Below are 25,685 nucleotides of genomic sequence, written 5' to 3'. Positions count from 1 at the left end.
TCTTTCTCTGTAATAGTTTTTTTTCTTTAAGGCTGATGCAACCACAAGCAGTCAGAGACACTGGAAACGGATATCATTCAGCTTTCTTTATTCACGTCAATCATTCTTTTTTGTATTGGCAGTTTTATCCAGTTGAAAGTTAACACAGATGTTGGATCTTACTTTGCCAAACTGAAATCAAACGTAGTAGAAGAAGACGAAAAAGAAATACAGCGCAGAACGAAGTTTGCATGTTTCCCTTTAGAAGTCTGAGCCCATTCATGTTTAAAATTGTCGAACTGAACAGCGGCGTTGATGGTGAGGACAAAAACTCAGTAGCGTTCTACTTATCAGAAACACACATCTCGCAAAGTCCTAGTCACTGCAAAGTAGGGTTGTTAAAAATATCGATACTTCAGTACCTATTTGATACTAAGAATTAGAAACGGATACGATACTGATTGTCAACAGTATCGAATATATCAATAACAGCAGCGCTTCCCCCGTTTCCTCTACACACTAGCTAGCTACACACACAACTACAAACAGGGAGGGACACACCCACCAATGTTACAAAGTGGTGCTGACGAAGCAAGGTGGCACATCAAACTCGTCGAAGCACCTGAAGGATCAACAACCAAGATCACTGAAGTATTAAACATTTATCATAAGCATCAACGTACTTAAACGTATTATTATCTGTTAGCCATATTAGCCGTTTGCTAAGCAAAGCGAATACAAACGTTAGCCACATAGAGGTAGCCTGTCCGAGCAAATTTAACAACATATACAATTATTTGCGGTTGAAAACACTAGACTAGAGGACATTGCACTTTTCTGAGCCTTTATTGCCATTTGTGTGATTTCAGATTTTTTGTGCACTGTATCTCAGGATTTTTGAACAGGTGTAGCTGCTATAAGAATACTGTTTTACAACGATTTTGATGTTAACTAGTTGCTATTGATATCTGCTGCTGCTAGGCATAGCCAAGAAATGAAAACTTTCATTTTATTTGAGTTAATTTGACTGTTTTTTATTTTTATTTTTATGACTTGGCCTGCTTAAATGTAAAAGTGGTCTTGCAGTACCTCAGACAGTTTAATTATTGTCAGTGATGTTACAGCAAGGGTAATTATTATTATTTGTTATTTTTGCACAAACTTGAACACTGTAAAATACTGTTCTAATGTTCGTTACAAAAGTTTTATGCCTCTTAATGTCCTGTCATTTTCCCCCCGTTTTATCTAAAACGGTATCAAATATCGAATATGTTTCTGGGTATCGTATCGCACTTTGAAATTCTAGTATCGTAACAACCCTACTGCAAACTCACTGCTTACACAGATTGCAGCCATTCAATAAAAGGACACTGCAAAATAGAAGTTACTTGAATGTAACTCAATTTTTTGTATATCACGTGAATGAAAGAATGTAAACAGTTAAAATACAGTCACATTACACTTCTGTTCAGATTGCCCTCACATGCCAGTCTGAGAAGGAACGTAATGTCAAGGTTCTGAAACTAAACTATGAGAGCGAGGTAATGAACTCACTACATGATAAAACACACCAGGGCGGACCAAAGTGGTGCCTGTGGGCCAAAGTTTGCTGATCTGAATAAAGGAACGACAGGGCGATAACATATTTGTTAATTTCTCATAAAAATGCATGAATCTTGGTGAAATAAATCAGGTGTATTTAGGTGGCTGGTATCTACAGAGCCCCTGAGGCCTAAAGTTTGGCCACCCCTGAGCTAGAATAACAACTCTGTAGGACAGAACCATAATGTGACCGTACTTTTACCGAGGGGGATATAATGAATGTATACACACATGTATGTTTCAGCAATTACAGTGAAATGCGTGTCTACTGATGTGCCACGGAAGGTCTCAACCTGTAGTAGAAGATGAGATCTGATTGCTGTGGGTAATGTGCTGACACAGACTGGAAGGACAGGCTGAATCGTGGTCAGAAAGTGTTAAGGCAGGTGATGACATTCATATATTATCCGGACACCTAATCATTATTTTAGCCCTCCTTATTGAGTTTCTTGCAAACCTTTCTTGACCAGGAAGTTACTCAATAACTCTGAGCTTTGAGAGGTGTAGGAGGACTTCAGGTAATATTGTACAGTTTTTATCATCACTAGGCATTCTATTAAACTATACTGTATAGACACAGATACAGAACAAAAAGCAGTCATATCTGTAAATAAATTTAGTAAGAAATGTGTTTTAGTATGGTCACCAGGATACCATTTTAGCACTTATATTTTCTGCGTTTCTTATTTCATGGACTAGGTATTGTACTTACATTTCCGCCATACTTGTCATATCACGTTCACATTACATGGTGATTAACCGACTTTCATGCAGGTATTTTTAACAAGGGACTGCGGCGTTTCAACATTTGTAAACGTGACGCCACTGGATATTTTTTTTAAGTAGACCGTCACTTTTAAGTAGACACTTTCCAGCTGCGTTTGTGGCAAAAAAGAAATATATATATTGTTTTTACTGAGACCTCGGGACATCTGCAGCCCTGTTTATGGCGACCAAACACAGGTAACTAGCTACGTTATGCCAAAACACTTTCCCTATGCTAGCCAATAGTTTTTGGTGCCTAAATCTAACCAGAGCATAAGCACAGCTTTTTAGCGGGAGACATTTAGCATCTTTTGTTTTAAGCTAACTCCTGCAGAGTAGCTACTTACTACTATCAGCCAGCACGTTCCCCTCCCACTCCACAGACGTAAATAATCTGATGTGCGTGGAGAGGTGCAGGCTGATCGGCAGTAGACCAAACCACTTTTAGGCATATGGAGGGGGGGGACCGATCTTTAAAAACTTAAAAACACATGTTTAATGTCTTTAATTAGCGCTAAAGTTCGATGCAAAATATTATACAATTTAAAGTCATATGTTATTAATTATATAGATTATAAAGGAGGGCAAATCTCTGTTCTTCCCAGGAAAGAGGGTCCGGACTCCCCTGTCCACAAAGGCGTGCATGCTCTACCAATTAAGCTACTCCAGCACCCTAACCATCAATGTTTAAGTAGGCCAAATAATAGTAATGTAATATATTACATATTTTTTGTATGGTTTAAATATAAATACAGCACTTGTGTAAGTATTTTCATTCCTACGTGTTTTTTCCCTTATTTTTTAAAGCAAATTATATAGTATAATATAATAATAATAATAATAGTGCAAAAAGTGCAGTGTAACAAACTGAATCGATGGACTTTTGCAATACAGTATAGACTATGAAAAATGTTCATGTACAATAGGACTAACAATTATTTTGGCAGGACATTTTTAAGCATCTTTGCTCTGTCTATTTTTTTAAATTATTATTATTAGGGCTGGTTACCGCGGTTGGTTGGCTAGTCTGTGTAACATAATATCTGTACAATTACTGTACAACTGCCAAATTGCTTTTGAATTTATTATAGATCTCAAGAACACGTCTCTACAAGCTCTCTCCACATCTAATGATAGGTTTACTGAAATGTGCTGCTGATGCTGCTTTGTCACCCCCATCCTGCCACAACCTGCACAACAAACGAAGCAAAACGTTGGTTTGGACAGTTCTCTAATTACATTCAAATACAATCAGTGGTAGAACTTGATATACTGCATGCACAGTGGAGATCACAATCATTTATTATGTCTTCAAGCTACGGAAACTTTAAAGCAAAACAAAGCTTTGGCTTCCTGTTGTGAAAGTAGTGACAGACCTGTGCACAGGATGACATGAACAGCGTAATGTATAATTCAAAGAACTGCTCAATAGGCAATCTAATTCAAGAAAATGTCTCCCTGCACATGGCACATTTTTACCTCATCAGAGTGTGCTTCCAATCCCCCAGATGCATTCAAACCTCATGCTAATTTTAGCATGGAGTAAGCTATTCTTTTTTTATGCAAAACTGAACACAGTGTTTAAAGGTATCACCCCTGACAAACATGCAAGTCTGCAGGGTGATTTTATAAGGCAAAAACTGAGGGAAAGTAAGGGAAAAACACAAAGGGATTAAATCTCTGTATGCAGATTCCATTGATGCTGTCAGAGCAGTTGTCACCACTCAAAGCTCAGCCGGTGGAAAACGTAATGATCACTCAGAAGATTCTGTAATTTTAAACACATTGTTTAGGTTTATAATCTAAATTGTAATCATGAATACAACTGCTTTGTGTAGATAGAGCAGACTGCTGCGTTGCTTCGCCCGGGAATGCCTTTCAGACATTAACCAACATGCCTCCAAAAGAGGATTTAAAACAATGCAGCGACATGCTTGCTAATCTTTTCTCTTCTAATTATTGCTGGCGTGCGTTAGTTGTTTCCTGATCATCCAGTAGTAATAATTCAGGTCATTCAAGGACACAATAAATCTGTATATTTGTAATCATTTTGCTCACAAAAGGCCCAAGGTGCTTGCCGTAACCTCATACATTCTCAGGCAAAGAAATGAATGGGCTGTGTGTCCACTGCCAACAGTGCACCATTTGCAGCAAAATGATAGTACCGACTGTCCCACAGTAGACAGCATGGTCACGTACAATAGCCATTTTTTGACTGGAATAGTAGCGTAAGTCAAGGGCTTTTGGACGACAATACACTTAACAAACCTTGGTGTGTAGCCTCTATCAACGAGAATTGCGAGAATAATTTTAATCTCATACAAAAAGGGTGGAAAAGGCAGAGAATAGGATGTTTCAAACGTTTCTCTGTATTAACTGACCTCAGTCAAACACAAAAGAGGCAGAATTGGGTACTGAGGAGAAAGAAAAAAAAAACAGTAGCTGTGAGAAAAAAAAAAGCTAATGTTCCCGACAGCCTACAATGACGCCATTAATTCACACCTGTCAGAATAAAGAAACAATGCTCTGTGTCAGTTGATAAAGTGACAGAAATTCAACATCACTCAATTTTATATTCAGTGAAGATTAATATCTTTATTACTCATAAATCATCAGAGCTTTATTCTGTGGGGCCACTGTGAAAATATCTGTGAAATCATCTCCACTGATAGGGCCAGCCTGTGTTATTGTGGTTATGTGCCAAACTCAATGTATCATGCGCCGAAAACACATTAGCAACTATAGCATATCTTTAAAACGTGCAGTTTTTCAATTATGAGGCATATTCATCTTAATCCAGTCACCACACAGGCATTATGCTCAGTTTTGTTCCTGTTGTTGGTGTGCAATTCTTCAAGGCATAACAAGGGCTGTAGGCTGCATACATATGAGGGAACCAATGCAGACCTGCTATCTGTTTTTTTCCCTTAAAAATCTGTATTCAGATTTAACACAGAAACATTTGTGGGTTGTACTGGAAGTCAGAAATCTTCTAAACTGCTTTATTTTCTCTGTTAAATTGTGTTCTATTGAATTTTATAAGCTCTATAGTCTACATATATTCATCACTTTAGAAAGCATGCAAAATAACACAATATTTGTAATTGAATAATGAAGCTTATAAAGTAAGTATGTATTTGAACCCACTCTCATAACACTAAACACATTTAACAAACCACAGGTATGATTTTTAGGAAAGAGCAGAGGTTGTGTATGTAATGGGACAAGGCCCAGATGTATGTGGAGGTGGTCTGAAAAGTCCGTCATAAAAGATAAATAACAAAGCAAAACAATAAAAACAGAATGCTATTGAAACAGGGGGGCTCAAAAGCCTCATTGAGCAGAATTGTGGGAGGAGGAAAGAAGAAAGGAAGATGAAATAAAATATGCTTGAAAGTGAGAAAGCATATTTGCAAATTTATGAAAGCTCTCTCTGTCATCTTGCATACCAGGAGGCTTCAATATCACATCATGAGACAAAAGTGAGACTGCAGCAACATAAGTCAAGCTTTATCCAGCGCTGCACAACTAATCTGTTGAAAACTGAAAACAGTTATCGAGGATTAACCCCAATACACACAGTACTACACTTCTGTGGTATTAGCCTGTAGCACATTTGTTCACATTTTAGCAAATCTGTATCATGGAAAGCTATGCTGCTTTGGGTACTACAGTTCAACTGAAGAAAACTGTGGAAAACAATGACTATAAACCAAGATCTCAAGTAATGAAGACACAGTTATGAACATTTATCCTCAGTGGACAATGGAGTAAGAGTTAGGGCCCTAAAACAGCAAAATTCTCGAATCGCCATGATCAGAGGATCTGCTCGAGGAAGGTAATTACGAGTGTAAATGTTGAATGTTGAACGTTGAGTTCAGCTTTGGTGACTCGGCAAATTTGTACCATTGATCAAAAGCAAGGCTTCGTGAAAGTGAGCGTCTTAAATTACGAAAAGCACGCCAGCTTATTAGCTGTGCTGCACCAATGCAGCAATATCACAAAGTCAGGATTGATAGGACAAATGATGAAACGAAGGATGGCAGACCTATACCACTGTTAAATACACTGTGTTAACTTGCTGTCCTGTTAGCAAACCAAAGTTTCACTACTGAGCCAGGTGGAGGTAAACAGAACAGCAGAAAGAACCTAGACAAAACAACTTCTGAATAAATTGCAGTGTGAATGCTGAATGGTGAAAAGCTGATGCTGAACTGCATCGCTGGCTTAACTTAATACGAAGAAGGTGAAGGAGTATGAAGAGTTTGAAAAGTGGTAAAGGAACAAAGAAGGAGCGGTGTAATGAGCACATCTCAATCAGCTGCGTACCAATCTGCAATTAAAGGTTGCCATGGTGATGGTAACTGCTGAGCGACGCCTGGGTCAGACAGTTCATTTAACAGAGATAAAGCTAAAGGCACCACTCAAACTCTAGCTTATTAGTGTAATTGCTGTCGCCTAAACTTTTACATCGTGAGACGGAGTGGACTCTGACTGCTATGCTGTAAAATATACAACACATCCTACACCATTGAATAGGTTGATTCCCAGTGAGTCCCAAAACAACATACATCACCGTTCCCATACAGGTGGAACTAGTCAAGTGCCGAACACGTGAATAAGAACTTTTGAATTGAACACCAAATATAGAGATAGTGCAGAAGCTGTTCTGACCAACTTACCCGGGCCCAGTTAGACTGCTAGCTGCTGGTAACTACGTCACCAAGCTTCCGGGCCCAATGTGTATGGTGTCTGTTTTGTTTAAATTTGTCTAAGTTAGGACTGGCGTATCTGAAGAAGATATGGTTTTACATTGAACAAAACAGAATATTACTGCATCTTACAGCTGAGGTGAACCCCAGTTTTGTTTCAGTTCCTTGTGAGCAGAACCAGCTGGAAACTTTCCTCTTACCCAGTTCAAAGATAGCTGTTTAGCATGTCCTCATGCAGCGGAGTCGTGCTGAGCAGAAGTAGATGTAGGTCATCATTAAAATCCGAACCCTATGTTTCTCCAACACCTAGGTACCTTCACAATGCCTCCCAGAAGGCCTCTCACACCTGCGATGGGCTGCTTCTCTTCTCACTGTTACAGTCTGATTTATCTGCATGCAACTCTGTAGGAGGAACATGTCAGCCCAAAGCACCAGGTTACTGCCACAGGGAATTCCGCCAGAGCTCCAGAAATTGGCTGTTGCCTACATTATGGTGACATTCAGAGATTTTTAAATCTTAAGTTGGCTGAAAAATATGTTCTGATGTATGAAAAGGCTTTGATCTTTACAGGCCTCACTTTTCTCTGTGACAGTCTGAGGATCCTGCCTCTCATTTGAACGTATTATAGTCGACTTCTGTATTTATTTTGGTACTTTAAACGTTTACAGGGTGCTCTTCATCTAAAGATCATAGGCCTTTTTATACATCCTCTACCCTTTAACTGACATATCTGCCTTCTCGAACATTTTATTATTATCTCAGGTATCATTAAATCTTCACCCGAGCCAAAGTTTATGAAAAAGAAATGTTCCCTAACAGTCTGTTCACTGACTCACTATGGGATGCCTGCCATTATTTGGGTTTAATGTGGGCCAAAAAGACAAACTTTTCCTGGCTGTCTATGTTTACATTACATTAATAGATTAACAATCACGAGCCCAGTTAGCTGAGTTTTAATTAAGTGATTAGGTCGAACCTCACATGTGACCAAAACTGATGGCCTCGTTCACTGCGAACTGCAAAATGACACAAACTCCAGAACAGTTGAAATGAAATTGTGGAATTAGGGTTAGATGTGCATATCAGCTGTGAAACCTATTATTATATGTGCTCAATAGTAAGTATATAAAACTAACTTCATTAGCATTTGAGAGGCTTAACTTGCTGGTTATTATTGCTGGACACTGATCCTTGACTTTACCTCCTGCCAGATGGTCACTGCTGTTTGTCATGTATTGTCATATGTATCAATGGTTGTTTATAAGGTATTGTCTTTATATGTAGTGTGTGCATGTTATTTTTTTTACCATGCCAGCCTCAGGAAATAAATAAAGTTGTCTTTTTATTTGTATTGGGTTAAATAGCAGATGTGTGATTTGTTTTGGTTCAAGGTTATGAAACTGTTTCAATGAGTCTTTGCCCATCAATCCATCCAGTTGTTTTTTTCCTTTTTTTTCTTGTCTTTATTTGTAAATTACTTATTTGTTATTATATATTATATATACATGTATACATAATAGATATACATATCTATTATGTATACATGTATATATAATATACAAGTATATAAATATGTGTATATACAGTCTATATATATATATATATATATATATATATATGTATAAATGCAGTCTATATACATATGGATAGGGTCTAATAGATAGATAGTTAGATAGATAGATAGATAGATAGATAGATAGATAGATAGATAGATAGATAGATAGATAGATAGATAGATAGATAGATAGATTTAATTGGTAGTTACAGTCTGTGACCAGAGAGATGTGGGATTTCACATTTGGAATTTGAAGCTGTTGTTTCTCTAACAAACTCAGACAGCGTCCTCTTCTTTCACACAATATCATTTTCCCTGTCAACAAGGTGTATTAGTTTCTGATATTTTCACAAGAGCACATCATTTGCAAGATTATGTTGTCTGGGTTGAAATGCATCATGCTAGCTGTGATTATTCTGTGGCACATATTGGTCTGCTATTCAACGACTCCTGCGCTCATGGAGCCCCACTCGATCACTCGCTTTGTCTTGTGCAGCCTTGTGTATACTGGGTCTTTGAAACTAATCCACCGAGGGCTGGCAGGTTTTAATGTCATCCAACAATGCTACAATCAAACAGCTATTCAGATGGTATCAGCATTGATCTTCTAAGAGCTGGAAGGGAGATATTTTTGGACAGACTATGCACTCTCTCGCTTATGCCTGCCGTGGAGGAGGAGATTAACAGCCTGAAAAACGGTTATGATTTGGCCGTCCTGAATTGTATTCATGCTTTCAACCTGACCTGTTTGGAAAGGTTGCTCCACTGTTGGAGCCACAATAGAACACCCACAGAGATGAGGTGCGAACTATTCTGAGAGAGGATGGGACATTTCAGGACATCCATGTTCGAGTTCATCATGTGTGAAATGTGAAGTCACCGGCTGGATGTGTTGCTTTTGTTCGCTATAGTTAGGTTACCAGGAACAGAACAAAGGTTTGACCCAGAAGGAAGCACAAGATAATGATTTTATTTGTACAATTTGATTAGCACCCTTCCTTTTTTATCTTCAGAAATATGTATTTAGCATAACACAAAAAAGATGAATGCTGTATATAATTTCTGAAGGAATACAATCAGAAGAAAGCTCTGACTCATGGTTTTCTGTAAAACCCTGTAAATACGGTTTGTGCTTTGGAACATAAGACTTTTGTTTGCCTAGCCCACCACCACTGCTCTTCTGCCAATACTATTAGGCATGCTGCAAATTTATAGTGCATGCTTAGTGAACAGCATGGCACTCTAATGTGGCCATTTTAAAGCCTTACTGCACAGTCTGCAGTGCAAACAATGAGCCAATCAACTTTATAGGTAAACACTCTGCACCACCAGACTGTACATGAAGAGGACTGTCAAGACAGAAATAAATCATATTTTCTTATTCCATCACCCTCCAATTACAGCGCATTTGAACAGTATAATTGGGCTGATGTTCTTTCCACTCAGTCAGACGTGTAGTCTCAGTCCTCACCGGGGTGACTGAATTCCCCAGTGAAGTGACAAATGAGTGTACATGCATTAGCACATATGATGTAACACCATGGCATCCAGGTAGCGACACCTTGCATGAAACAACAAAGAAGACACCTAAATGCCACAGCAAGTCCTCTGAAATATACCGCAAAATATGTCAGAATAAGTGCCCTCCAGAATGACATGATGTCTCATCATCAGCAGATAGTGCCTGAAACACTGTTACATAAAAAAAAAAACTGGACAGAAAGCTCAACAAGGTTGACCGTGAATACACTGACCTCTGCATGTCCGTTAAGATGTTGTTTTTTGTATATATCGGCCGGTGATTTTGTCCATAGAATACAGAGCGTGTCTCCTTTTCTGTAGTTGTGATCATTAATGCTACTGAAACATTGTAACTCCAGTTTTATGCTTGCAGACAGATCCCCTGGATTCTATAGACAGAGTTACCCTGTCTATAGAGTCCAATTAGACTCAATCCCAATTCCAAGTCTTAACACCCACGTCTTGTTTATAATTGGCCCCTTGCCTATCAGAACAAGAAATGGTGGTTGAAATTTCCCCGTATGAAATACATGGAACAAACCTTCGAACTCATATGTCATCAGTCATCGATTGTTGTTGATGGCACCACCAGACATTTCTGTTGTCTCCACATTACAAATGGTTCCTCAAAGCTTAGTTCTTGGACCAGATCTAATCACCATTTACATAAATAATATTACCTGTTCATGATACAACTGCAATTTCCATCTTTACGCTGATGCTACTATCCTTTATTCCAGTGCAGATTCTATCCCTAATGCCACTCTAAATCTGCAGCTATCATTTAAAGGTGTTATTGATAACATTCAGCCACTAAATGAATCGTCTTCCCCCTCAAGTCTGTTGCACTAGCTAATGTTGCTTATGCTGGCTAGCAAACGTTGACATTGCTAACACCAGCTAGTAAACATAAATGATGCTAATGCTAGCGAGCAAGCGTTACCGTGCTAATGCAAACTAACATTAACATTGCAAATTGATTTTTACGTTTTTTTCCACAAACTGGCTTAATTAAGGAAAGAGTTGCTTTTTTCGGCACCTTTCTACATCTGTAGATGTGTTCTGTAGATGTTTTATTTTATAGACATTTCTCATAGAAATGTTGTTTTCTAATGCAAGAAATGTTGCGTTGAAATTCCTTATGATGATAACAACAGAAAAAGTACAATGTTACAAATATTTAGGTATTTGGATTTATGAGAAATTTGCTTTTAATACCCATACTGACATGCAGTTATCTAACCTGAGACGAAAACTGGCCTTTCTTTTTTCTGATATTGAAATATGTCAAACCGCGAGACTGTTGTGCACAAATCAGCAATAAAATGTAACTTTAAGAAAGATCTATCATACATTAAAATGACAGAGTTTTGTCCCTAACCCAACAAGAAGTGGGACACCCCACCCTGAGGCGTCAGCAGCAAAAAAACTGAGGGGTTGGGCTAAGTGGAAGGTTTAAGAGGTGTATTGGAAGAGGGCCTTAAAGGGCAACGCCTGCATGAAACACAGGTATGTGTCCAATCTGATAGCAGCTTGTAGTCTATCTGATAATCAGATAATCTGGCAAACTTTGAATTGCCTTGCATAATGTACCGTAATAGTCACACACTTGCACTGATTTCACAGATATTGTCCCCATGGTGGCGGAATCCTGAGATTTAATAACACTGTGTTTAATAAACACTGACATGATTGTAATGGATAAAAATTTTAATTAAAGTTCACATCTTTATCATTATGGTTTACATGAAGCCTCTGCTCCGGTGAAACAGGCATCACAAATGTGCCCTTGGGGATGGGGGTAGTAAAGCCCTGTAGCTCAGCTTCTCCTCTGCTGTCCTTACCTTGCCTGTGCCAGGAACATCTCATCAGTGTTCTTTTCCAGCCACTCAATTAGCATCGTTGTCTTGTTAAAAAAAACCTTACAAGCTGTCGGAAAACTGAAAGAATAGTGTGTGGTGTAGTCGCGGTTGTTCAGCACCCTCGGTGTGACAGTCACATAAATCATTCATTTCTTTGGGTTGCATGAGAGCGAGGCGGTGTCGCAGAAGTAGCTTTGAAATGGCACCCTCGTCCACACATACACAAGGCGAATACTTCTTGTGCCTACAGACAACAGCAAGGTGATCTCGACTGATTTTTTTCCAAAAGGCCATGAATAAAACATGTATTGATATGCATATCAAAAGCCAAGAGTTGACGAAGCAAAACAAAGCCAAACAAAGATGTTGGGGCAGTGGAAAGAGGAGGGGAGAGTGCTTTCTCTTGAACCTGTTCTGAATCCCTAACACCGCCAATTAGCGAGGGCTTGGCTCAGAGGCCATCTGGGGATGCCCCCCTCCTTCATCTTGACATAATTGCTCCTCTTGAGGAAGAGCAGGTGAGTGCACCTTGAGACGCCTGCTCCAGGTTAGCCAGACATGCTCTTCAATTTCGTGGGCTACGGCTGAGCCCTCGCTAATACTGTCATCAAGCAGATCTCAACCCTAATGAAAGCATTAATAGGTGAGAGAACAGTGTTAAAAATGATGAAAACCTCAGAGAGTCAAATAGTTCAAATGGTTGGGGTCCTGAGGTCACGTTGCAAGGTACAAATTTGCTAAAATTTGGACGGTTTTCCTTAAGCACTGCTTCGGATTAGATGATCAAAGCCACCTCACAGAGTAATCTACTCCTAATCAGCACATAATGAAGTGGGGACAGCTGGGCCTGTTTGGAGGTGTGCACAGAGGCAGACCCAGGGGCAGGGGGCCACGGAGTCTGCCTAGCAGCATGGATCAGCTGGCCTGGCACCGTCAGGCTCACTGCAGGCTGCTCACCCAGTGGAATGACAGAGGTCAATGTTCATCCTTTCACTGTAAAATGGCCTGAAGAGATCAGGGCAGCACTACTGGAGGAGACCTAGACATATGAGGCCATCTGACATGCACGTCAACCTAAGACATGCCCTTCATGGGCAATGGGCATGATTATGGAGACACATTAGAAGTGTATCATTCTGGATGGCAGTTATTGCAACATCCAGGAGTGCTGCTGCCGCTATGACAGATGCTGCGCGTCCTTTAGTGAGTCAACAATATTAAACCACACAAAGATTGAAGAGCTATATTAATCAGTGAGCATCTTTAGTCAGACTGGAGCTGGAGTGATGTGTTTATGTGTAAATTGATGTTTAGCACTATAAGAAAAGTTGGTGCCAGATTGGTTTGATGGTTTTCAGCCCAAATGGATTAAAGAAACAGCCAAATATTATCTATAATAACGAATAAAAATGAATTAATAAACAATGGCAACAGTGTTGTGGTTATGAATAATCAAGGAACAATTAAAATCTTCAAGGGTGCTCTACAACACAGACAGGAGGCTGGATTGTAAAATGCAAGTATAAAGCTTTTTTTCCATTTCTGCCCTCAGCCCTAAAAAATAGAACAAAATAAAGACGCAGCTCAAATAACAAAAATAATAGGTTTTGTCTTACTTGGTTAAATGCAACAAGCCTTGACAGTACCCCAAAGTCCTTGAGAGTACGCATGCCATCCTATGCTATCAAAATGCCCAAGAAATATTCTTATAATGTTGAATGCAAAAATGGTTTCTGTTACAATGAAAACGCTACAGCTTGTGTTTGTTTATGGTCAGAGTAGGTTAGGTGGGTGGAAATGATGGTAACTCATGTCTTTGCTCAGCAAAATAAATTAACGTTATTAATACGTCATATCTGAGTTGTGCTAGGAGACTGGATGTGTTTGCTTAACTAATGATAACAATGTGTCAATGTATTTTTAATACAGTGAAATCAAAACCCACCCAACTCACAGTAAACCAGCTCAAATCCTGTCCACCCACTCAAACCCATTTGAAGCCACACAATGCCACCCAAAACAGCCCAATCTGGGTGCTGGCAGACATTTTTTTTTGATATGCAGTTATTTGATATGCTTACGTTGACCTGTTGGATTTTATTGGATACATTTGAATGTGATTATTGAATTATTTATCATTTGGAATTCAGTTTTCTTTAAGGACGCTGTAGTATGTTACATTTTTGGAAATTTCCTTCTCACCTTCCACACAGTAATTGGATTTCATTTATTTTGCAACATCTTTAAACTTAATTTGCGGAGTCTTACCTCGCCTGAGATACAAAATATATCAGAGTAAGCATCTTGTCAGCTTCTATTGTTGTCACAATGACATTATGATTGTATGTTAATGCAGTTGTAAATGCAGAATGATATGGAGAGTTTTTTATAGCATTACCAAACAACAATAACTTCATATAAATAACAGCTGTCATCATATTCACTATGATGGATCACCTGCCTGAAGCAGGTTTATTTATTTTTTTCTATCAAATCCTGGAGCCATGTTTCCTCAACTACAGAACATGTTCAAAGCTTTGTTTAATATCAATTTTAAGTGCAAATATAAAATGAGCTGTTGCCTAAAAATACCAGGCCACTCTTACTCCCAATGTCAGGAGTTGGGGAGGGGCATTGATAGGACCATGCCTCCGGAGACTAAGGTTTGCGTCTGTGACCAAGAGTAAAGAGTAAATTGTTTTAATTCATGTGACTTAAGTAAGTGAACGTATATAAATGATATACCCAATGTCACATACATTACATGAGAGACATCTCGTACAGTACATTACGTGATATGAGTTACGTCTCTTACGGAAGTTATTATTACTTTTTTATTTTAACCCAAAGTACGATCTTTTCCTAACCCTAACCAAGTAGTTACATTTTTTACTAAACCTAATTAAACAGCAGCCATTTCACAATTTTAATTACATTCCAAAAGTCATAATTACAATTTTCAAAAATCTAACCAGACTTTAATATTACATATTGTTGCTTGACTGCAGAGCCTTTACATTGCATATAACTTAGTAGTACCAATTTGACAGTAGGGGTAGGTAGGGCCTCATAGATTGAAACTTAAGACCACTCACCAAGCTGCCGAATTTGACGAGTAGGGAGTGAGAACCAGGGACGCTACATTAAAATCTGGACACAGTGTTTGAGGCGGAGCCACATTCATTCCTATGAAAGCTGCTCAGTGACACATGAATCCAAAAAAGCTCGATTTCCCAGCTATAAAATTACTGCGATCTTCTGTTTTGTGGGGCCCAAAGAGCGTAAGCACTAGAGACTTCCACCGACCGAGCCGCCTAACTTCCGGTTTAGTGCCTGGCTGACTTCAATGGAAATAAAATAATTTATTCTTGTGGCTCTTCTAGGCTCTCGAATTTTTATGGCTTCATGAATGGCTTAACTTACGATAGTCATTTTGTAGGGGTTGTGACTCTCACAAAAATTATCCACCATTTTACAGCCACGTCTTTCACTGTGTAAGCTTTAAAAAAAGTTTTTTGGCCCCAATTTTTTGGCCCCAGTGCATCAAGTGACAAAGTCGGTCAAAGTCGGGGCTTGTTGAGAACATGTTTTAAAATACATGACTATGTGGTCTATTAGCTGCTAACTATTGGCTAGGTGGTAACTTATAGCCTATCTACACCGGCTATGAACATCATCATGGGATTAGTTTAATACTCCTAAGAGTGTCTGCATTGATGCACTGATTGTACATGTGAGAAAATGCTGTGTAGTGATAATGCCTGGAAAAAAGTATCCTATACAACAGCTCTGCCATTAACTCTACCTTATGCAGCATGTTCAGTTTTTGTTTACACTGTCAGTGAGGTGTAATTCAACAATAAATCTATTATTGAGTTTGCAGTTTGTAATGGTATTTTGTCTGACTGCACTCTATTTAAAAATGTCATATATGTATATAACTTTTAAAAAAAAAAAAAAAAAAAAAAAGAACATTATTGGCTTACTGAATGTAGTTTTTCTGGCAAAGCTGCATATTGGATTTTATTAGATTGTCATGATGTACACACAACAACATGGTCACTGAGTGTTGTATTTAATGTAACTGCAGAAATACCTAAACTTCTTCAACCAACACTTCTGCAGCGGCACAAATGGATTTATTTATCCCTCAGTGTGGGCCAGCGCTAGCAGCAAAAACACAGTTACTAACTCTTTCATCAAGAGGGGATTATAATGCCGGATCGCTGGCGAAGGAAACAAGGCGCAGTGCCACATGACTAATTGGCAAAGTGAAGCTGATTCACTATTGGCCGAATAAGCATTCCTCCAGTCACGTCTCGTAGTTCTGCACGTGTCCCAAAATGATGAATCCCAGTTAATTGTCTAACATTAAAATTCCAGTTTCTGCAACTGATATAGACCCTGTACTTATTTAGGCCTCTTTTTTACAGATACAGCTAAAAGCATGATTAACAGCTTAGCTCCATTTGAGTATCATAGTAACACATGTCAGTGATCCAGAATGCAGAATGTAGGTATTGTTAATGCTATTAAGTACACCCATGCTGTCCACCATGAAAAAGGCCTACGTTTTCCTTTCTTCACTTTGCCATTGATTGGAAGAGGTTCACAGAGAAAATGTAAATTTAATTTAGATTACATTACAGCGAAATAAAATATACATGACCAAAACAAACTCAAATAATAGCCAAACAAACTGGTGGAGATGGACCCCTTTGATATGCTAAAGAGTGCCATCTGTTGCCAGCAATAACTTAATGTACTGAGCAGATAGTGCCATCTGATTTCATTACTTTCAAAGTATGTTTTGAAGTACAGGTAATGATCCCCCTCTTGCTCATAACCCTTCACCAGCACAAACAGGAAGCTGCTTCCTGTTGGTGAACCTGTACTTTCACATGTTTGATATCACATCAGATAGAGATTGTCTTTGTGGGAGGACAACAGAAGTGGGAGTCATGGTGCTGTGCAACAAATCAGACCTGGAGTTTATCTTATCGAATGTACGGCCGCTTTGTAATTCATTTTCAGGCCTAAAGGAGCAGCATCCTCACCGCACGCTCGCTCAAAAATTGCTGTAACACCTCCACAGAGATCTATTTAATGAAATGTCATAATTAGGTCTCCAAGCACCAATAGAAATCTGCTTGTGCAACACATTGCATAATGCAATGAGTTTGGATAATGCATAATGCATCAGTGCACTCCTGACCTGACAGTCTTCAACTGTTTTACAATATCATTACGAATGAAAGAGTCCCATATGAGTCTTTTAATTTTGCTAGTCCAGTTGCTTTAAGTTCTGAGTGGACTATGTGACTTTAATGTAAACTGTTCATTATTATGACAGCAATACTGTTACAAAGCTGTATTGTATGTCTGCACTGATAAGCAAGACTGATTAGCCAGCAGTATGTCTCCACTGACTATTAGAGCCAAAGATTCATGTACATGAAAACTATATTATTATTCACCACATTAGAGCAGTTTGTGCTTTTGCTGGAAGGCTTGAAATCTAAATATAGCTCTGTTATTAATACGAGGTTGCATGCAAGATCACACCAAGCAAAGGTTGAGGAGTGCTATGAGTGTGAGGAGTATTCACGTACGAATGCATGTGACTTCAGGACATAATTGTTAGATTGGATCCAGAAACGTGCATTTTGAACTTTTAATACACAGCTTCAGTTTGCACAGAAGTACCATAACTGACCTTCTTGTTGAAATGTGCCATATAAATAAACTTACCTTCACAGTATTGTCTAGTAAACTTGTTCATTATTATTATATAGGATTATACAACTGTATTACATGAGTACAGTAGCCTTGTGCTATATACAGTGCTGCTATTATCTTGGTGGTTTTCTATGCCCCTACATTATACAAAGGTCATACAGTGTTATACAAACTGCCTCTCAGGGACAAATACTTTTCATATGAAAATAATTAAATTCATACAGACATTTTTTTATAATAAAGACTTGGGTATCGCAAAGAAGAAAAAAAAAAAAAAGCAGGATTCTTGTACATTTAGCTTGCAAATTACAATAAAATAAATAAATAAATATAGTTTTTAACCTTGTTCTTGAATGTCAGCATCTGCAGCCCTTTGCCATGACTTCAGCAGTTTGTCCTATTTTCCTATTTGAGATGACAGTAAGCTCGCAGTGGTCAAGCGCATACTGTGTCCTGCTCGGGGCGAGCTATGACTCACAGAGTGAATCCAGTCTTGGGGTGACACATGGCTAAATGGCTCCACAGTTCCCCCAGCTATGTGTCTGTCTCAGCATTAGAGCTGCTAAGCTGCTCACTGAGCATTTCAGGTGCATACTTGCATTGGCTGCACTTCTGACACAGTCGCAGGAAATGTTGTGAAATGCTGGAACACAGTTGACAAGTTGGGAACACGAATAATGTGAAAAATTAGGTGATAACTGGAGACAGTTTTGACAGGTTCCTTGTGTTGAAAGTGTGAGTTATAGGTACATTTATCTTATGAAACTGATTTTGATAGATGTTAGCCTTGGCTTAAATGTAGAACTAGATGGATAACCATAGATGTATTGGCCTATACTAAGTTTTTGAAGATTTAATGCATCATTGTAAATTTCAGTCGATAAGTAACAAGAAATTGCAGAACAGAAATGCTAAACTATGTCCACACCGTTTTTAACACTGTAATATAAAACTTCATCACAACAGTGTGGTTGTTTGAGTCCATGAAAACTTTTTAGCTTTAATCATGTTTGTGATGATGGTGTAAATGATTGCTGTTGTTTGAAAGCGGTGATCTGCTAACAACAATAATAATGACATCAATGTTGATCATAATGATGATGATCATAATGATGATAACAGCGAGACTGATTACATGGTATTTTCTTGGTGGCACATTTTTCGGTCAGTGGCTTTGTTATAGTCACATATTTCCAAGGCATGGGCAATAATAGCACTTGAGCTGTAACTGGTCACTTTTAAATTGGTAAACTGTTCATGAGTCTCAGTCTGGCACTAAATATTAGATATACCAATCAGCCACAACATTAAAAGGACAAACAGCTGAAGTGAATAACATTGATCATCTTATTACGATGCAATGTACAGCTGGGAAACCGTCCTGGTATTGTTGTGGATGCCACTTGACACGCACCACCGATCCAAACACCATTACAGCCTGGGGTCCTCCCGGCAGGACAATGTGCCCTGACACACCACAGTAATTGCTCAGGAATGCCCTAAAGGACATGACAAAGAGATCAAGGCGTCAACCTGGCTTCCCAATTCTCCAAATCCCTATCAAATCAAGTTCCCTCAAAACATCCTGAAACAAGTCTGATCAACCCATCCAAATACTGTAATGGTCCCTTATGGAAAAGACATTCCCTGATGACAGTGCCCCCCCCCCCCCCCCCCCTCTGCAGGACAGTGTGCCACGACAAACCACAGAAACTGCTCAGGAAACGGACCAAGGAATGTGACAAAGAGCTCTGGCCGTCAACCTGGCCTCTCAATTCTACAAATCCCAATCAAATCAAGTATCTACAAAACATCCCAGAATAGGTCTGATCACGGTGGCCCCACCATCAACCCGCAGGACTCAAAGGATCCACTGCTAATTCCCTGGTACCAGACACCACAGGCAACCCTCAGGGGTCTATGCCTCGACGGGTCAGAGCCAAATCTGATCCATGGTAGAGCCTCCATGGATCTGACTTGTTATGGTACTTCCCAGGGATGCTCAATTGGATCTGGGGGATTTGGAATGTCCATGTCCATGCCTTGACCTCTAGGTCACGTTCCATGAGCAGTTTTGTGGTGTGGCAGGGCACATTATCCTGCTGGGGGAGCCACTGCCATCTGGGAGTGATGTTGCCATGAGGGGGTGTACTTGGTCTGCAACATTTTTGGGGTGGGTGGTGCAGGTCAGGTAGCATCCACATGAATGCCAGGACCCAAGGTTTTCCAGCTGAACATTGTATTGTAACAAAATGATCAATGTTCATGAATTGACCTGTTAGTCCTCTGGCTGACTGGAGTATTTCTACCTTGTATATCCAAAGATGACGGTGATCGCGAGGAAACTATAAGTAGATTGACACTCTTAGACATGATGTTGCCTACCTGGGCTCATTTATAATGAATTCAAAGAGGTGAAATGAAAACCTGTTGTCATTTTGCTACAGACCCCTTGAATCCTGATCACGAAGCCCCCCATTTGGTAGACCCCCAGCTTGGTGTCTGGTTGCTTTTAATAGCCAAGTGTCACCATTTGCCTCTCAGTGTATAGTGTTAAATTAGGTCAATCAGTGTATCCGAGTGCGTTACTGTGATCTGTTTTACTGTGAGGTCTTTGTAGGAAAAACATCCAAAAATAAATGAATTCAGTAATCCAAAATGTGCCTAAACTGACAGGCAGGGGTTATAAATGAGAGGATATCAGCCTCCTATTCATCTCTTTGCTCCCACTCTCAAGCTAGTATTCACAGCAGAGCTGCTTTGGTCTGTCAAAGAGCAGTTTCCATGACAAGTGACAGTTTAAAGAAGAAAACAAAAACCTCTAGTCCAATTGCAGGCGACAGTATATGAATTTATAGAGCATGGCTCAGCATACATCAAGTCAAAAAAAAAAAATCCGATTGAGGAGCACCTAATTGAGTCCATTTTGTGAAATAAGGTTTTCATTAACTCCCCTACATACTCTCCTAACTCTCATATAACAACCTGCCCTCAAAAGCAAAGCAGATGATAGCACACCTTCTGAGGAGGCGGCTCAAATATCTTGTGCAGATGTTTTTTTTCTGAGACTGTATGTGGAGTTCATTAGAGATAGTGTCCTCTGTGATTGTCTGAGATAATACACAAGGCTCTGCTAGTGGAACAGATACGGCAGCGCCACATGAACCTTGAAGAAAATGTATTTTCTCCATGTTGCTGGAGGCTCGCTGAAGTAAGCCTGCGAGGACGTAAAAGCCTTCATAAATGTGTTCAAAGAGACAAGAATTCTGGCTTTCTTATAACTATTGGGATAGATAGTTCTGTCACAGTGTGTAAGTAGTTCATTGGGCTGGGAATATTCATTTTCTCTGGTCAGGACACTGATATATGGTATATTTTTTAACAGTAAGGGTCCATTTCACACCCAATGGTTTTGTAAAAGCAGAGAGAATGAAAAGCAAACTTAGCATGCTAATGATACAATGTAAAACAAATAAATTACAGTTATTTTGTCGTGCTCTTAATTTGGAGCATTTGCACTTTGTATCAACAGGAAACTGAATGCTTTTGAAGACCACCCACTTTAACTGGACATTTACAATTTACTACAATTTAGCCTAATTAATGTGAAGTTGACAGGGACAACCAATCTAATTTTTTTTTACCCTTTTTCCTATTATGTATGTGAAATAGTAATTATATTGTGATGACAATATTTTTATAAATATGCATCCATTGCCAGAACAACACAATATTTTCTCTCAATTCATTTGTTTTTCTTTTTTTCAGTCCCCCTGACCTACTTTTGTTCAGCACAATAATTAGCTAAAGTAAAATGCCTCTGATTAGTTTTAAACACCTTTTTTATTCTGCCACTCTTCTTAATCTTTCACTTCTGATTAGACTCCTACATTTACAATAATGTCATCAGCAACAATTAATTCAGGAAATTTGATTTATTTATTTATTCGGGGTTACATTTTGCTGTAACCTGTAAGCAGATTGTTGTGTGTTGTTCTGCAGAGCCTGCCTGTGGCATAAATATTGCATGTCACCAAGAAGGGTTATACATAATGTAATTTTTGTAATTTCATATGTTCGGGGTCACTCTGTGTTTCTATTGTTTGGTACCACTGGAGACTGTGGGGGGCTCTGGGGTCACAGACACTCACAGGTCTGCTTAACTGCAAGGACAACTCTGATACGACTGAACAATGAGTCGCAATGTGTGGGTTGTCTGAAGGTCTTGGAAGAAAAAAGATATTGTGTAAATCCTAAAAGGAATACATAATTCAAAGCACTGTTCTCAAATCTAGACAAGAATTAATGCAGTATTATACAACTTCAGGCAGCATTCTGCTGTACAGCTGACTGCTGAGGTTTTGAAATATCCATCACAGTAAGATTTCTGCCTCTCCAGTTTGGCTTCTAGTGATCAACAAACTGAAAAATGACACTTGAAAAAGTGCAACATGTCTTCCCAGAAACAATATCCTGGTTACCCTGAATAATTAACTGACTTCACTGTCAACAGTTTTATTCGCAATCAAATGCAACTTTTTAATGTTTTTCAGCATCACAAATTAAATTGCATTCAACTCCATTGTGTTTATTGTGTCAGCTGAAGTTTGAAAAGTGAAGGGTGTTTCCTGTAGGATCCATGATGTACGATGGTACAAGGCTCAGCAGTTGATGACTGTCAGCCATCAAAGAAAGGACAATGGCATCGTCCTCTCGGGCCAACCATTATACTATATATATAGTATTTATATATAGTATACAGTGCAGTGCATATGAGTTTTAATATGAAGTTGCTGGTGTTGTAGATGAATTTCATTGGTCGTACCACTGCCCTGTGTAGTTTAAAGGATAACTACCGTTTTTTACAACCTGGACCTTTTTTCTAGCAAAATATATGGTCATGTAACTTTGGTGTCATTTGGCGTCGTTCGGACGAAATTAGATCCAGTGTAGCGCCGATATATCCATATAATGCGAGTAACGGGGCAGCGACACACAGCCTCTTTATAACGCATCATCTGCCACGAAACTAGTTAATTTCACTAATATTTTGTCATGATATGCTAGCGCTATTCCCCTCTGAGTCCGGGCTCGTCCGTTATCAACATCCGGGGTCAAACTAGCAGTAGCAGCTACAGGTAAACATGCCCATAGATATATATATAAAGGCTAGATGTCTCGTCCGCGTTGCTGGCCAACGGAGTCGAACGTCCAAAATATTGGTGAAATGAACTAGTTTCGTGGCAGATAATGAGTTATATAGAGGCTGTGTGTCGATGCCCCGTTACTCGCATTATATGGATATATCGGCGCTACACTGGATCTAATTTCGTCCGAACGACGCCAAATGACACCAAAGTTATCTGGGTGAGTACATGACCATATCTTTTGCTAGAAAAAAGGTCCAGGTTGTAAAAAACGGTAGTTGTCCTTTAAGAACCCTGTTTTTTTGGTTGTCTAAAGGTGATATGTTAATTTGGCTCTTTAAGAAGACACTGGACTTATTGAAAATGCACAGCAATTAACACTGTATCCAATATAGTGATACCTTTTATTTTTTTAATGAAATGTCCTCATTTTGAATGTGTGGAACTGGATATTCTGATATGTTATCTGTTGTAGTTGTCTAGTGTCTTTTCTAAATGCTATATGAAGGAAACTGGACTTGCTTGAGTTTCTTGAAGACATTTCACCTCTCATCCAAGATGCTTCTTCAATTCTTACCGATTGGTGGGAAGTCGCATGCTCTTTCAGAAAGTTAACCCTTACAGAGTCATTGAGGTCACTTGTGAGTCGTTCGGGTCAACTGGGTCTGAGTGTATATGGGTGTTAGGCCGTCTGAGGAGGGAACTTAGGAAGTGGTTCTATATACAACACAGTCCTAAGTTTCCGGCTTTCTTCTGCCATTGTTGCTGCCGAGGCAGACAGCCTAACACCTATTCACACTTGGACCCAGTTGACCCCAACAACTCACACCGCCGGGTGGGTCAACGACTCACATGTGACCTCAATAACTCTGAAACTCAGAAGTCACGTGTGACCTCAGCAACTCTGTAAGGGCAAATGTCAGCAAAGTACTAAAGAAGACTCTTGTCTAAGAAGTGAAACTTCTTCAAGAAACTCGAGTCCAGGAGTGTTTGTATAGCACTTTGATATACAGTACCGTGACTTGGATGACACCAACATGTCTATTGTCTTGTAAGCCCACGGGCTGGACACTATAGTGGTACTGACGCTTTGGGTGTCCCATCTTGTCAAATAATGACACTTTGGAATTGAAGGTCTGGTCAGCCAAAGCTGGAAATGAGAATATCTTAAATCAATATTTCCTCTGCACAGATCTCATATAGTCTAAGGTATTGGAATGTACATAATGTATAACTCTAAAGCTTGAATGTGATCTCTCTAATCTGTTTAATTTTGTATTTGGCTTGTATTTATTACATTCAAATTGCTCTCTGTTTTATTTTTTAACACTTGGCCTGTCTCTAGTGTTGCTGTAACGTGTGAATTTTCCCCTGGGGAAAAATAAAGTCTTATTTATCACATTTAATCCTTTCCTAGGTTATTGCCTGACATCTTATTGCTGCAGATGACTGGACTTGCAAAACACTGTGTGTTTATTTAGCTGTCACCTCAGCAATAATACTCTTCTGGGGCTCCATAAAACAATGCCTTTGAATATCACAGATGGGAGATGTATATCAGCGGACACTCTCACTTGAGCGGAAGACACTTATGAACTGATTCAATCTGCACACACCGAACAACCACGCACACACATATACACCTCCCACAGCAACTGCTCTTGAGCAAAGTAGTAAAGCAGCTTGTTGGCGAACAGCACAAACAAATTTGATCATACTGAGCAGTTCCCAGGAGAGCTTGTGAGTATGAGCATAAATCATGTAACGCTGAAAAAGAGCAAGTGTGTTCGGCAAACAATCCTCAAGTGAATACAATTCAGAGACAAAAAAGATATATGATCCCCCCATGGTTCCTATATGATCCTCTCAAATGGATATTCAAATAAATAAATTAAGATTCAGATAAATATTTGATGCACAGGACAGAGGAAGCTTTGTTATATTAGTGTACTTATTCATATCAGCAGTAAGCTCCAGGCAGTTATCTTTACATATGAAATATTAAAGAGGCTGACACTTTGAATCATTTATTATAACTAATGTAGATACAATCTATTTAATTGCTCCATTTGTTAGTCACTTGTTAAGTAACACACACACACCTTTGGTGACACTGTGTTACATGACTCTTCAAACTTTAAATTGTCTGAGCCTCATTAGTGACATTCTTAAATACAACAAAACTCCTCTGATGGAGAAATGTGCAGCGCTTGTAACTGTGTAGTGAGTGTGTACGTGTATGTGTGTATGTATGTTTATTTTGTGTTGTTTATTCATGTACTGTATGATCTATTATGTATGTTGTAGGGAACTGATTTAATGACCTATATGTGTTATGTAGACATATGCATTGGTTACATCTCTGATGTTCACTGTACTAAAATAAATAACTGTTTGTACTGAGAGTAGAGCTTCGTGTTCAGACTTAGAGACACAGATGTGAGGTGGAATATGTATAGGAGGCAAGTAAATCAAAGCCAGTGGTTCATTTATATGCCGTGAACTTCGATTAAGGCTGGGTTGCACCAACAAGGATACAGCCAGGTTTACTCATGTAAACTAAAGTTAAACAGAGTGTAATCAACATGGAGATTCTACCCAAATTAAAATAAATACATAAATATAATTCATTTGTGTGCTGTCAGGACCTAATAAGTCTAGAGGCGGGAAAAACCGTTAACATTCGGTTGCTCTGTACTGTAGGCTATTCCTTAGCTAGCTAGCTAACAGTTACATCATGTTCGTTTTCAGCTTTTTCAGGAGGCTAGTTAAGTTACTACAGGTGATTTCCTGATTTTGCTG

General features: G+C 39.0%; 1 protein-coding gene across 2 annotated transcripts in view; it reads right to left on the bottom strand.

Moving 5' to 3' along the window:
• The window catches only part of cntn4 (contactin 4), a 174,399-nt gene that overhangs the window by 125,853 nt on the left and 22,861 nt on the right, over nucleotides 1-25,685 (bottom strand). The gene's annotated exons all lie outside the window — the stretch shown is intronic.

This window comes from Pagrus pagrus (genome assembly GCF_965226575.1).
Source record: "Pagrus pagrus genome assembly, chromosome: 3".
NCBI classification, from domain to species: Eukaryota; Metazoa; Chordata; class Actinopteri; order Spariformes; family Sparidae; genus Pagrus; species Pagrus pagrus.
Note: the sequence above shows the minus strand (reverse complement) of the source record. Positions and strands in the feature narration are given on the sequence as shown.